The sequence below is a fragment of the Scomber scombrus genome, chromosome 4 (assembly GCF_963691925.1).
Source record: "Scomber scombrus chromosome 4, fScoSco1.1, whole genome shotgun sequence".
NCBI lineage: Eukaryota > Metazoa > Chordata > Actinopteri > Scombriformes > Scombridae > Scomber > Scomber scombrus.
In genome coordinates, this window is record NC_084973.1 from 31420924 (window position 1) to 31433064 (window position 12141).

At 39.1% G+C, this 12141-nt stretch overlaps 1 pseudogene; it reads right to left on the bottom strand.

Moving 5' to 3' along the window:
* Positions 1-5326: 5326 nt before the first annotated feature.
* Positions 5327-12141, bottom strand: part of LOC133979429 (P2X purinoceptor 7-like) — a 9940-nt pseudogene continuing 3125 nt past the window's right edge.

The following is a 12141-nucleotide window of genomic DNA, read 5'->3' on the forward strand; positions in this document are numbered from 1 at the left end:
CTTTCCTTCCTTCCTTCCTCCCTCCCTTCCTTCCTCCTTCCTTCCTTTCCTTCCCTCCCTTCCTTCCTTCCTAGACTCCAGGACAACAGGAGGGTTAATCTATAAAATGTAAAAAAAATAAAAAAACATAGATTGCTGTTTCTCAAAATTCAGTGTGACATTAAAGTCTTATTATCCACAACCCAAAAGATACTCAGTTTAAACTTGTTTCTACTGGAAAACTGGAACTCTATATATATACGTGTGTGTGTGTGTGTGTGTGTGTGTGTGTGTGTGTGTGTATTTATGTATACATGTAAGCTAAATATTTAGAGTTTAGATTTTAAGCTGTAATTTTCTTGGATACTCCCCTCACCCTCGAGCCTGTCTGGGATAATGACTGGCCTAAAGTCACATGACCACATTACCCAACCGACCCGGGTAGATTACCAATGGCCTAAAGTCACATGACCACATTACCCAACCCATCCGGCTAGATTACCAATGGGCTGATACAAATCTGGATGCATACAATTGGTTATTTTTGTACATTTTTCTGCTTTTTAACTGAACCTAATTACTGGCTTGTAATGTGTTTTATGATGGACCTAATGAAGTAATAATGTAATAAAAACACCCTCATAACTCAATAAAAAAAACCTGATAATGTAATAAAGGGCATTTACTGAGTCATATGTTTTGTAGAACCTGATATGTAATAACTCAATAATTTAATAAAAAAAAACCTCATAACTCATTAAAAAAAATGTAATAAAACCCGATAATGTAATAAAGGGCATTTCCCAATAATGTAACAATCTCTGTACCGATGATGTATTAAATTACATTACAGGAGATTATTACATTATTGGGGTTAACCTTATTTTTACAGAATCTAATAATGTTATAATAACATTCATTTTTATTGAGTTATGAGTTTTTTTTATACATTATTGCAAGTTTATTACATTATCAGCTTCTATACTACAAGTGTTGCTGCAGCTTTGACTCAATCAGGTCATGCAGGTTTAAAGTTCAGGAGCAATATGAGTAAAATAAAATCATGAAAACCAGATTTGGATATACTGAGTAGATTTTATTAGAAAACAAATGCCTGAAATCCTCCAAGTGTTTGTTTCACATTACAACACATTTACATCATTTTGTGATGAACTGCAACACAAATGTAAGCTGATTCAATTACAGATCCTCCTCCTCCTCCTCCTCCTCCTCCTCCTCCTCCTCCTCCTCCTCCTCCTCCTCCTCCTCCTCCTCCTCCTCCTCCCCTCCTCCTCCTCCCTCCTCCTCCTATCACGCCGTCACCCGCGTCCAGATGTGAGAAAACGAAGCTTCTTATCGGAGTCTGGAGACGGATGTTACTTACTTTGGAACATTAGTGGGTTTTCCCTCTTTTCTCTCAGTTCAGAGCAGCTGCGCGGTTTCTCTGAAGCTGCCTTTGTGCCCCGTTATTATCTCCAGTTTCACACAGACTCCATTAAAAAACAGTTTGAACCGGTCGCCATTATTCATTATTAGGGAACAAATAAACAGTGTGTGCACAGAGAGCATGATGGGAAACAGGAGAAACTGTTTAAAAGGATCAGTTTTTGCCTATTACGTTTTTTTTCTGAGCAACAAATTAAAAAGTTAAAGTTCATGTAATCAAGATTAAAGACACTTTTTAATATAAGCTGCACTTTTTGTGGAGATATTATGTTTGGCTCATCAAATCCTCCTTTAATTTACATTTATTTGGGTTTTTTTTTTGTTTGGATTCACTGAATTAACCTTTGTGTCGTCCTCTCCGGGTCAAATTGACCCCGTCTGTTTTGACCCTTCCTTCCTTCTTTCCTCCTTCCCTCCTCCCTTCCTTTCCTCCCTTCCTTCCTTCCCTCCTTCAATCTTTCTTCCTTCCTTCCTTCCCTCCTTCCATCTTTCCTCCTTCCTTCCCTCCTTCCATCTTCCCTTCCTTCCCTTCCTCCTTTTCTTCCTTCCTTCCTTCCTCCTTCCATCTTTCCTTCCTTCCTTTCCTTCCATCTTTCCTTCCTTCCTTTCCTCCCTTCCATCTTTCCTTCCTTCCATCTATCCTTCCTTCCCTCGAGGACAACAGGAGGGTTAAAATAGAAATGATTGTTTAATTTATTCATAATCCCAAACTCTTAAGTAGGAAGCCAAACTTTTCTGAGGCTGATTTATCTACTTATAGTTTTTATTGATTTCATTATTATATTCCTGTTATTTCTGAATGAAACTTACCCATAAATGGAGCAGACCAGGTCGCCTTATGTGACAATTTTAGGGGCGTTGATCATATTAATAATCAAATCATCCAATTCTGTGTTTGACCTTTTTTATCTAACTTCATTCCAATTTATTACCACAGATTATACACATTTATTTAGGATATTATGAACAATAGGTCTCATTTAAATTAAATAACACCTCATTTATGAGTTCACGCCTGACTTAAGACCAACAGGAGGGTTAAATAAGTTAGTTTTAACTTAATTTATTATCCTTATTTTGACTAGAATTTGTATTCATAAATCCAAAAAAAGCAGGAAACACAAACTGTTCTGAGCTAATTTAACGAAATAAACGTTTCAAAACTGCAAAAGTAGGTTTTTATTTGAGTTCATTATTACTCCCAGTATGTCTGAATGAAACTTGTCCGCAAATTATGTCGCAATTTTAGGGGCATTGATCACGTTAATAATCAAATCTCATGAGTGCTGACCTCTTCATGATCAGCTGACCGTCAACGGGCTGAAACGAGCGACTCACAACAAGTTTGTTGAATCTAAATTGGATCAAATAAACCTCATAGAAGAAAAACGTATTCAGGAGAATAAGAGGAAAACGTGTGAAGCTCTGTGTGTTGTCTGTTAACCCTCCTGTTGTCCTCGAGTCAAGGAAGGAAGGGAGGAAGGAAGGAAAAGAGGGAGGAAGGAAGGAAGGAAGGAAGGAGGAAGGAAAGGAGGGAGGGAGGAAGGAAAGGAGGGAGGGAGGAAGGATGGAAGGAAGGAAGGAAGGAAGGAAGGAAGGAAGGAAGGGAGGAAGGAAGGAAGGAAGGAAGGAAGGGAGGGAGGAAGAAGGAAAGAAAAGAGGGAGGAAGGAAGGAAGGAAGGAAGGAAGAAGAAGGAAGGAAAAGAGGGAGGAAGGAAGGAAGGGAGGAAAAAGGAAGGAAAGAGGGAGGGAGGAAGGAAGGAGAAAGGAGGGAGGAAAGAAAGAAAGAGAGAAGGAGGGAGGGAAGGAGAAAGTGTAGTGGAGAAATAATATTCATTATATCCATATACATTTCAGTATTCTGTTAAACTGTGTTAGGCTTTGTTAGCATGTGTATCTTTCTCATAGTGTGGGAAAGTGCTGTGTACCGGACTCCCACTAAGGCACTGATAAGACACCACCGAGAAGGCCTCGTTATGTATCAGAAGAAGGCCTTGTTATGTATCAGAAGAATGGGCTGATTCTCAGAGAGGTGTGGGATGAGCCCGAAAGATATTATAACTTTGGTTCTGTTTCTTTACAGTTCAGTTCAGTTCAGTTCTGTTCTCTGTACCTTACGTGTGCTGTGTGCTGAACTCATCTTGTACAAGATATATATATATTAAGAATACTAGTTTGTGATCTAAATTCGTTTACTGGACTCATGATTTTCTCTCTCACCCTTAATTAAGGAAATCTCCACAACAAAAACCTGGTGTCAGAAGTGGGATCGCTTGCGAGTTCGCCAGAGTCTAGCGTGTCAGTCGGGGACCCCGGGACCGGGTGTAACACACCTTCCTCTACCTCTGCTAGAAAAAAAGTCTGAGACGAGAGGACCGACGGCCGTGACGGACATTGGTCAACTCCACAGTGATCCCCGAACGAGGAACAATTTCCCTCTAAACTGGGTGAGATGTTGAAATTCTGATTTCAGTAACTTTAAAGGGAAGCCAAAAAAAAAAAAAAAAAGGGTTTTAATTTTGTACGACTGGGACATACCACTAAACCTGTCTATTCTGTAGTGTCATGTTTTAGGGGGAAGATAAGGTATTAAAAGTCCTTTGACTCCTTAAAGGTACCGTATATAGTACGGCGGCTTTTACTTTGATTGTGCCGAAGAAACAGATCCAGGATTCGTAGTGACGACTACGTCTAAAGACAAAGATTAGCTAATCATGGGAATAAAGGAAATAAGTCCAGTGAGCCAGAGGGCCATCTGGTAGAATACATGATAAGGGTCTATGGAAAGGAAAGTGTTAAGTGGTTGTCCGTTGTGGTCGAAAAAATTTGGATTTCCAGAAGGAGGATCGTTTAGTAAGAGACAATTACAGAATCTAAGAGGAAAATTAGAACAAAAAGGAGTAAGAAATTGGAGAAGAAAAAGAAAATTGATTCACAATGGTTGAAAGACATAGAGGAAAATGAAGAAATGTTTAGAGATGTGGGAGAAGGAATCTGAGAAAAGAGAAAACAAACAATTGGCAAAAACGATGGTTAAATGTAATGTTGAAGGGAAGATGTGAGCGGTCATATTAATACTGGAGTTGAGTTTATTTGCTTTCATGATGAGTCAGCATCATATCAGGGAAGAAAAGTCCTGAAAAAAAATGTATTTTTTTAGCTTTTTGGGAACTTGAAAAATGTGTCAAAGATGTGGAAAACATTCAGCTGGTCTTCCTGGATCGTATTTTCATCACCTCACCAATATAGGAAGTGTGATCAGGTATTGATCAGGTATTCCTAAGTGTGATCATTTGACACTGTCTGACACAGAAATATGAGAAAAAAGGCACAATTTTTTTGGCATCATCCTTTAAAATGTGAGACTCTGTCTAGAGGGAGTTTGTTTTCTTCTTCTTCTTTTTTTTTTTTTACTATGACTCATTTTATGTTTGATGTGGAGGTTATGTTTTTCCTTTAAATGATGCTTATCTATCTCATATATAGGAACAAAAGCCTTTATCTTTCCATATGATATGACGGATGCAAACACATTCCTGGCAGGAGAAATATTAGCACTGGTTTTTTTTTAAGAAGCTTTTTCTGCCCTATAAAAGGTAAAAAGCTGCTTAAAAAGAGAGGTGAAACAGAAAAATGGCTTCAGAGATTTTTTTTTTTTTACTGAGCAGCCAAACGACTTGACGAATGATCTTTGGAAACGTGGTGATTCATTCAACTTGTCACGTTTTTCTTCCTCTCTGACTCGACGCAAGCTGACAAAAACTGACTCATTTTCTTCTTCACGCCAAGCTGAGTGAAGTTATTGCATTTTTTTTTGCTTTGTAAGGCAGATCTTAACATATAGACGCTGTTAGTATGTCAGAGAGTAAGGAAGGGGGGGGGGGGGGGGGGGATATGTTCATCACAGCTCTCCATTGTTGCACGCCTGCATTGACGCCATCCTGGCAGGCGTGAGGCCGCTGTACTGTCCGTCCAGGCTCGGATACTCCTCCCTGACTCTCCGCACGCAGCAGCTGGGGATGACAGGGTGAGCGTCTTCATGTGGGACCCCGATCCTCCAGCTGATGTATTGCGTGTAGGCGCAGTGACGCAGCGCGGTGGTCTGACCCCCCCGAACACCCAGCGGGCTCAGAGGGTCTCGGTACAGAAGCACGGCCTCCAGCAGCGAGCGGCACAACACCAGGCCGCTCGAACAGAGGAGACGTGGTGATGCAGGCGCCGTCGCTACGCCGACAGCACAGCTGCTCCTGAGGGAGAGAGGAGGGGGGGCAGCGGTCACACTTACACCAGGCTGGACGACGGGGGCTGCTGTTCGGGTCGGGTTTAGGGGCGAGAAGCTGCTCGGCTTTGGGATCAGCGTTGGCGTCCGGCTGCAGCAGAGAGAGGACGGCTCTCAGGTGTCCTGTGTTCTCCTGTCAGGACGAGAAGAACATTTCAAATGATAAAAAGATTAACCTTTGTGTCGTCATGCAGGGTCAAATTGACCCGTCTGTTTTGACGGTTCCTTCTTTCCTTCCTTTCTTCCGTCTGTCCTTCCTCCCTCCTTCTCTCCGTCTTTCCTTCCTCTTTCTTTCCACCTTCCTTCCTTCCCCCTTTCTTCCTTCTTCTGACCTTCTTTCCTTCCCTCCTTCTGTCCTTTCCTCCCTCCCTCCCTCCTTCTCTTTCTTTCCTTCCTCTCTTTCCTCCCTTCCTTCCTCCATCCCCTTTTCTTCCTTCCTTCTATCCTTCCTTCTTTCCTCCCTCCTCTCTCTTTCTTTTCTCCCTCCCTCGTTCCTTCTTTCCTTCCTCCTTCCTTATCCATCTTTCCTTCCTTCTTCCTCCCTCCCTCCCCTTCCTTCCTTCCTTCCTTCCTTCCTTCCTTCCTTCCTCCCTCCCTCCCTCCTTTCCTTCCTTCCTTGACTCGAGGACAACAGGAGGGTTAAATACTTAAACATACACAAAACTTGCATCAGTGCTATTTATACATGTTAAAATACATTAAATTAATTAATTATATACTTATATAGTTACATACGTAAATTAAAATATTACAAAAGAAGAATGTCATCAGCATGAAACAATAAAATGTGAATTTAAAAGAACAGACGCTTAAATAAAACACAGGAAGTTAAGAACAAACACATAATTATAGTTTAGGAAGATTAATGAGGTAAGTTGAAGGCAGAGCAGAAGAAGAAATTCTTAATATGACATTTTATAATAATAAGAGTGTTTCAGTGTTATCAGGGTTGTCACTGATATTACATTTTGCTCTTTGGACTCAAATACTTTGTGTTGATTAACAGCAGCCGAGTTAATCTGTAAAACTATAAAAAACATTTCATATCTGCTTTCAGGAATGTTTTCATGAATTAAACCGAAGCTGTTGAAGCTTTAAATCCTCAACGGTTAAAAGTTTGTTTCATCAGTAAAAAAAAATTTCAAAAAGCAGCAGCAGGTTTTTACCTCACGCGGCTGAACTAACATCGGCTTTACGTCTTGTAAACTTTTCTTCTGCGATCTCTTCACCAGTCGAATGTTGTTCTCGTCGACGTAGGACACACACAGGATGCACTGCAACACACACACACACACACACACACACACACACACACACACCTGATGATTATACCAATAAGAACAGCTGTATATAAATAAAAGTGTGTGTATAAACTCATTTCTTCTATTACAGATGTGTCTCTCACACACACACACACACACACACACATCTGTAATGCTTTGGCGTCACCTTCTGTTTGTCTTGGACCGCCTCCACCTTCTTCTCCGAGTAGTTTTGTCCGACTTCTGCGGAGTAACAGCTGGTTCCAATCAGCCAGTCGATCAGCACGGTCGTCTGCAGAGAAATAAAGAGAAAAAAAAACAGGTGAGAAACAACACAATACACCTAATCTACACATATATTCATTAAACACACACAGAGAGGAATTAAGTGTCAGAAGATGCAGTTCCGCTAATGGCCACAAGATGCTGCTCCAAGCGAACACTGAGCAGGGTTTTTGAAGTGCAGTCAGGGTCTCTGCAGTCTAATGATTGTCATGTTGGTGAGTTTGAATATATTGTCTCCTCTGCAACACAATATATAAGGCTTTAACCCTCCTATTGTCCTCGAGTCAAGGAAGGAAGGGAGGAAGAAGGAAGGAAGGAAGGAAGGAAGGAAGGAAGGAAGGAAGGAAGGAAGGAAGGAAAGGAAGCAGGAAGGAAGGGAGGAAAGGAAAGAAGGAAGGGAGGAAGGAAGGAAGGAAGGAGGAGGAAAAATGAAGGAAGGAGGGAGGGAGAAAGGAAAAGAGGAAGGGAGGAAGGAAGGAAAGAAGGAAGGGAGGAAGGTAGGCGGGAGGAAAGAAAGAGAGAAGGAGGGAGGGGGGAAAGAAGGAAGGGAGGAAGGAAAGGAGGGAAGGAATGAAGGAGGGAGGGAGGAAGGAAGGACAGAAGGAAGGAAGAAAGGGGGATGGAGGAAGCAAAGAAGTAAGGGAGGAAAGAGAGAGGAAGGAAAGAAAAAGAGAAGGAGGGAGGGAGGAAGGACAGACGGAAGGAAGGAAGGGAGGAAAGAAGGAACAGTCAAGACAGACAGGGTTAATTTGACCCGGGAGGACGACAGGAAGGTTAATGCCAACATGGTGCACGAAAACCAAAACAACAGGAGGTGAAACTAAAAAGCTTGTGAGAGTTTCTGCAGCTGATGACGAGTCTCTGCTTTCACTTAACTTTCTTTTCTGTTTTCACTGTAGCTCTGATTCACCATCATTCATCTCACAAACTAACTGGTATCATACAGTCTGATGCAGATTTGATTATAGGCGTCTCACACAATGTGAAACCTACATTTTACCATAGTAGATGTTGCACAGTCTGAAGGCTCCATAAGTGTATTTTGAGTTAAAAGGTCTCCCACCCATCGCCCAAACTTGCATTGTCTGGCTACAATAAATAAAACATCCACACTAATTCTACACATTAAGAATGACATATGATTCATTACAGTATTGTGTTTGCACAGTCAGTATATAACGCTAAATATAACACTAGTAAGGTTGACTACAACGTCTCATTCTCAAAACCTCCACCGACAGACATCAAATCATCTGCACGTTTTTTTCCAGCTGTTTCCTCATCTGTTTTCCTTCATTTTTTTAATCAGATTTCAGCAGCTGCTCGTTGCATTTTGAGACAGGAAGTGGTGTCCAGTCAAAGCGCACCGAAAATAATTAACTATATTCAGTCTGATTAGTGTTTAGTATCAATCGAATGATGGTTGAAGAAGGTTTCTAAGCAAAAAATTGTGAATATTTGATGGTTTAAAGCTCTCAAATGGGAGAATTTGTTGCAATTCTTGGTCTTGCACTATTGTAAATGTAATATTTTGGAGTTTTGGACGATTGGTTGGTGCAAAATGACGACAGATAAGAAATCACCTCAGACTCAAGGATCCTATGATAAGTGTAGAAGCCAAATAATGTAATAACGACGATAACGTAATACATTTGCCTGTTTTTTTAATATAATAAGCCAATAATGTAATACAAGTCCTGAACCAATAACGTAAGAAGTTATTGCGTTATTGGCCTGAAAAAATAAAATGAAAACCTTTGCAAATGTAATAACTGGAGCCGATAAAGTAATAATATTACTTTATTTAAGTTTAATGTCTTGGGTATCACTGAAGACACTCCATAATAACTTATTACGTTATTGGCCAATTTTTTACGTTATTGGTCGTTATTACGTTATCGGACGTTATTACGTTATCGGTCATTATTACGTTATCTGTCGTTATTACGTTATCGGTGATTATTACGTTATCGGTCATTATTACGTTATCTGTCCATATTACGTTATTGGTCATTATTACGTTAACGGTCATTATTACGTTATCGGTCGTTATTACGTTATCGGCCGTTATTACGTTATCTGTCGTTATTACGTTATCTGTCGTTATTACGTTATCTGTCGTTATCACGTTATCTGTCATTATTACGTTATCGGTCGTAATTACGTTATCGGCCGTTATTACGTTATCTGCCGTTATTCCGCTATCTGCCGTTATTCCGCTATCGGTCATTATTACGTTATCGGTCATTATTACGTTATCGTCATTATTACGTTATCGGTCATTATTACATTATATATCGTTTATTACGTTATCAATCTGACGTTATCGGTCGTTATTACGTTATCGGTCATTATTTCATTATTGGTCGTTATTACGTTATCAATCTGACGTTATTACGTTATCAGTTGTTATTAGGTTATCGGTCGTTATTACATTATAAGTCAATATTAGGTTATCTGCCGTTATTCCGTTATTACATTATCGGTCATTATTACTATTGGTCATTATTACGTTATCGGCCGTTATTACGTTATCGGCCGTTATTGCGTTATCGGGACGTTATTAGGTTATCGGCCATTATTACGTTATCGGTCGTTATTATGTTATCCGTTATTATTACATTATCGGTCGTTATAAGGTTATCTGTCATTATTAGGTTATCTGTTATCACGTTATCGGTCATTATTATGTTATCTGTCGTTATTACGTTATCGGTCATTATTACGTTATCTGTAGTTATTACGTTATCTGTCTTTATTACGTTATCGTCATTATTACGTTATCTGTCCATATTACGTTATTGGTCATTATTACGTTAATGGTCATTATTACGTTATCGGTCATTATTGCTTTATATGTCGTTATTACGTTATCAATCTGACGTTATCGGTCGTTATTACGTTATCGGCCATTATTACATTATTGGTCGTAATTACGTTATCGTCGTAATTATGTTATCTGTCGTTATTACGTTATCGGTCGTTATTCCGTTATCGGTCGTTATTCCTTTATCGGTCGTTATTACGTTAACGGTAGTTATTACGTTATCGGTAGTTATTACGTTATCTGTTGTTATTACGTTATCGGTCGTAATTACGTTATCGGTCGTTATTACGTCATCGATCATTATTATGTTATCGGTCATTATTACTTTATCGGTCATTATTACATTATCGGCAGTTATAAGGTTATCGGTCATTATTAGGTTATCTGTTGTTATTGGCTTCTACAATGACCAAATGATTAATCATGTAAAATATATAATATTCCACATTATATAAGGGATGTTTCATACTGAAAACCTGTTCGGGTGGATCTGTGACGCAGCGATAAATATAAGTTACAGATGCATTGTTCTTGTTGTACTTAATTTCCTCTTAATGTGTTAACTCTATGAGCTAAAGTGTGTGTTTTCCTTCTGTAGTACAGCTGAGTTTTTAGTTTATTTAGCTCTTTGTTATCAGCCAGTAGAGAAATTCATTCAGTTTGTCCAGACTCAGACTCAGCGTCCCACTCTGAAACTTCAACAGAGACTCTCGCTGTCTTCACAACTAAACAGAGGACACAAACACATGAATGGACAATTGTGTGAAGGCGTTCCTCTCACCAGAGCGTAGTACGACAGCGTTGATCCGATGTAGATGATGAGCTGAATGAAGCTGAACTTCCCCGCCTGCAAAATCAGAACAAACTGACACTTGTTTTTTGTTTTTTCCTCCATACATTCTTCTACAGAGTCAAGAACCGGACGTTTTTAGACAGTTTATGAAGCTTCTGGAGGCAAAAAAGGTCACGGAAAAAAAAAGTTCAGCAGCGGCAAACGATGACATTATTTTATTTATCAGACACTAAAGTAATATCACAAGGGCCTGCAATAAATTTAAAGATTTAATTTAGAGATATTAAGTTAAGTCTCAAATATATCGGCATCAGATTTAAATTCACAACATTTCAGAGTCTAATTAATTCAGGAGGTCTTACCTTCGATTAGCCAATTAACAAGAAATGTATCTGCAACTATTTTGAATAACAAAATCAATCGAATAATGTTTGTTTAACTGTAGTTTTTAAGCCAAAAAAAAGGCAAATATCTGATGGTTTAAAGGTCCCAAATATGAGCGTTGTTGCATTTCTTGGCCTTTACACTCCTATGAATGTAATATTTTGGTGTTCTGGATGATTGATTGGTCTAAAATGACAAAAAATAAGAAATCACCTCAGACCTCAAAGATGCTCTGATGAGTGTTTTCTGCCATTTAGTAAATAATGTAGAATATATATATAATATTCCACATTATGGGTGAAATATAGCTTGTGTACTTACTTATTACTTTTGTTCTTTATCCTTTTTATTGATGCTCTTTCTAAATTTGCCTTCCACTTGCTGCTGAAAAACCTTAGATTTCCCCACAGTGAGACTAATAAAGGAATATCTTATCTTAAATAAGACAACATTATAATTTTTTGAAGGTTTACATGAGGCCAAAAAAAGAAAGAAATCTAGTGTGGTGTCTCTCTTTACTCTTTAAGTGATGAAAAAACCCACTGAGAATCTGACATCGTTCTTAAAAATATAAAAAATGAAAAAGTTATAAAAGTACGAAAGAGAAGAAAGAAAGAAAGAAAATGAACCCACGTGTCCGAACACCATGACATCAAACCTGATCCCGAATGCTTTGTACAGCGTTCGCTCCTCCACTCCGTTCACTATGTTGTACTTTGCGTATCTGATCCAAAAAAAAAACAGGAGATACGATCAATAACTAAAAAACACTTTAAACACACTTTAAGATTCACTGAAACAAACAAGATGTGACGGATGAACTTAAAGCAGCTTCACGAGACAGACATGAATTCATAAAGAGTTTCTGACTCTTTTAATTCATAGT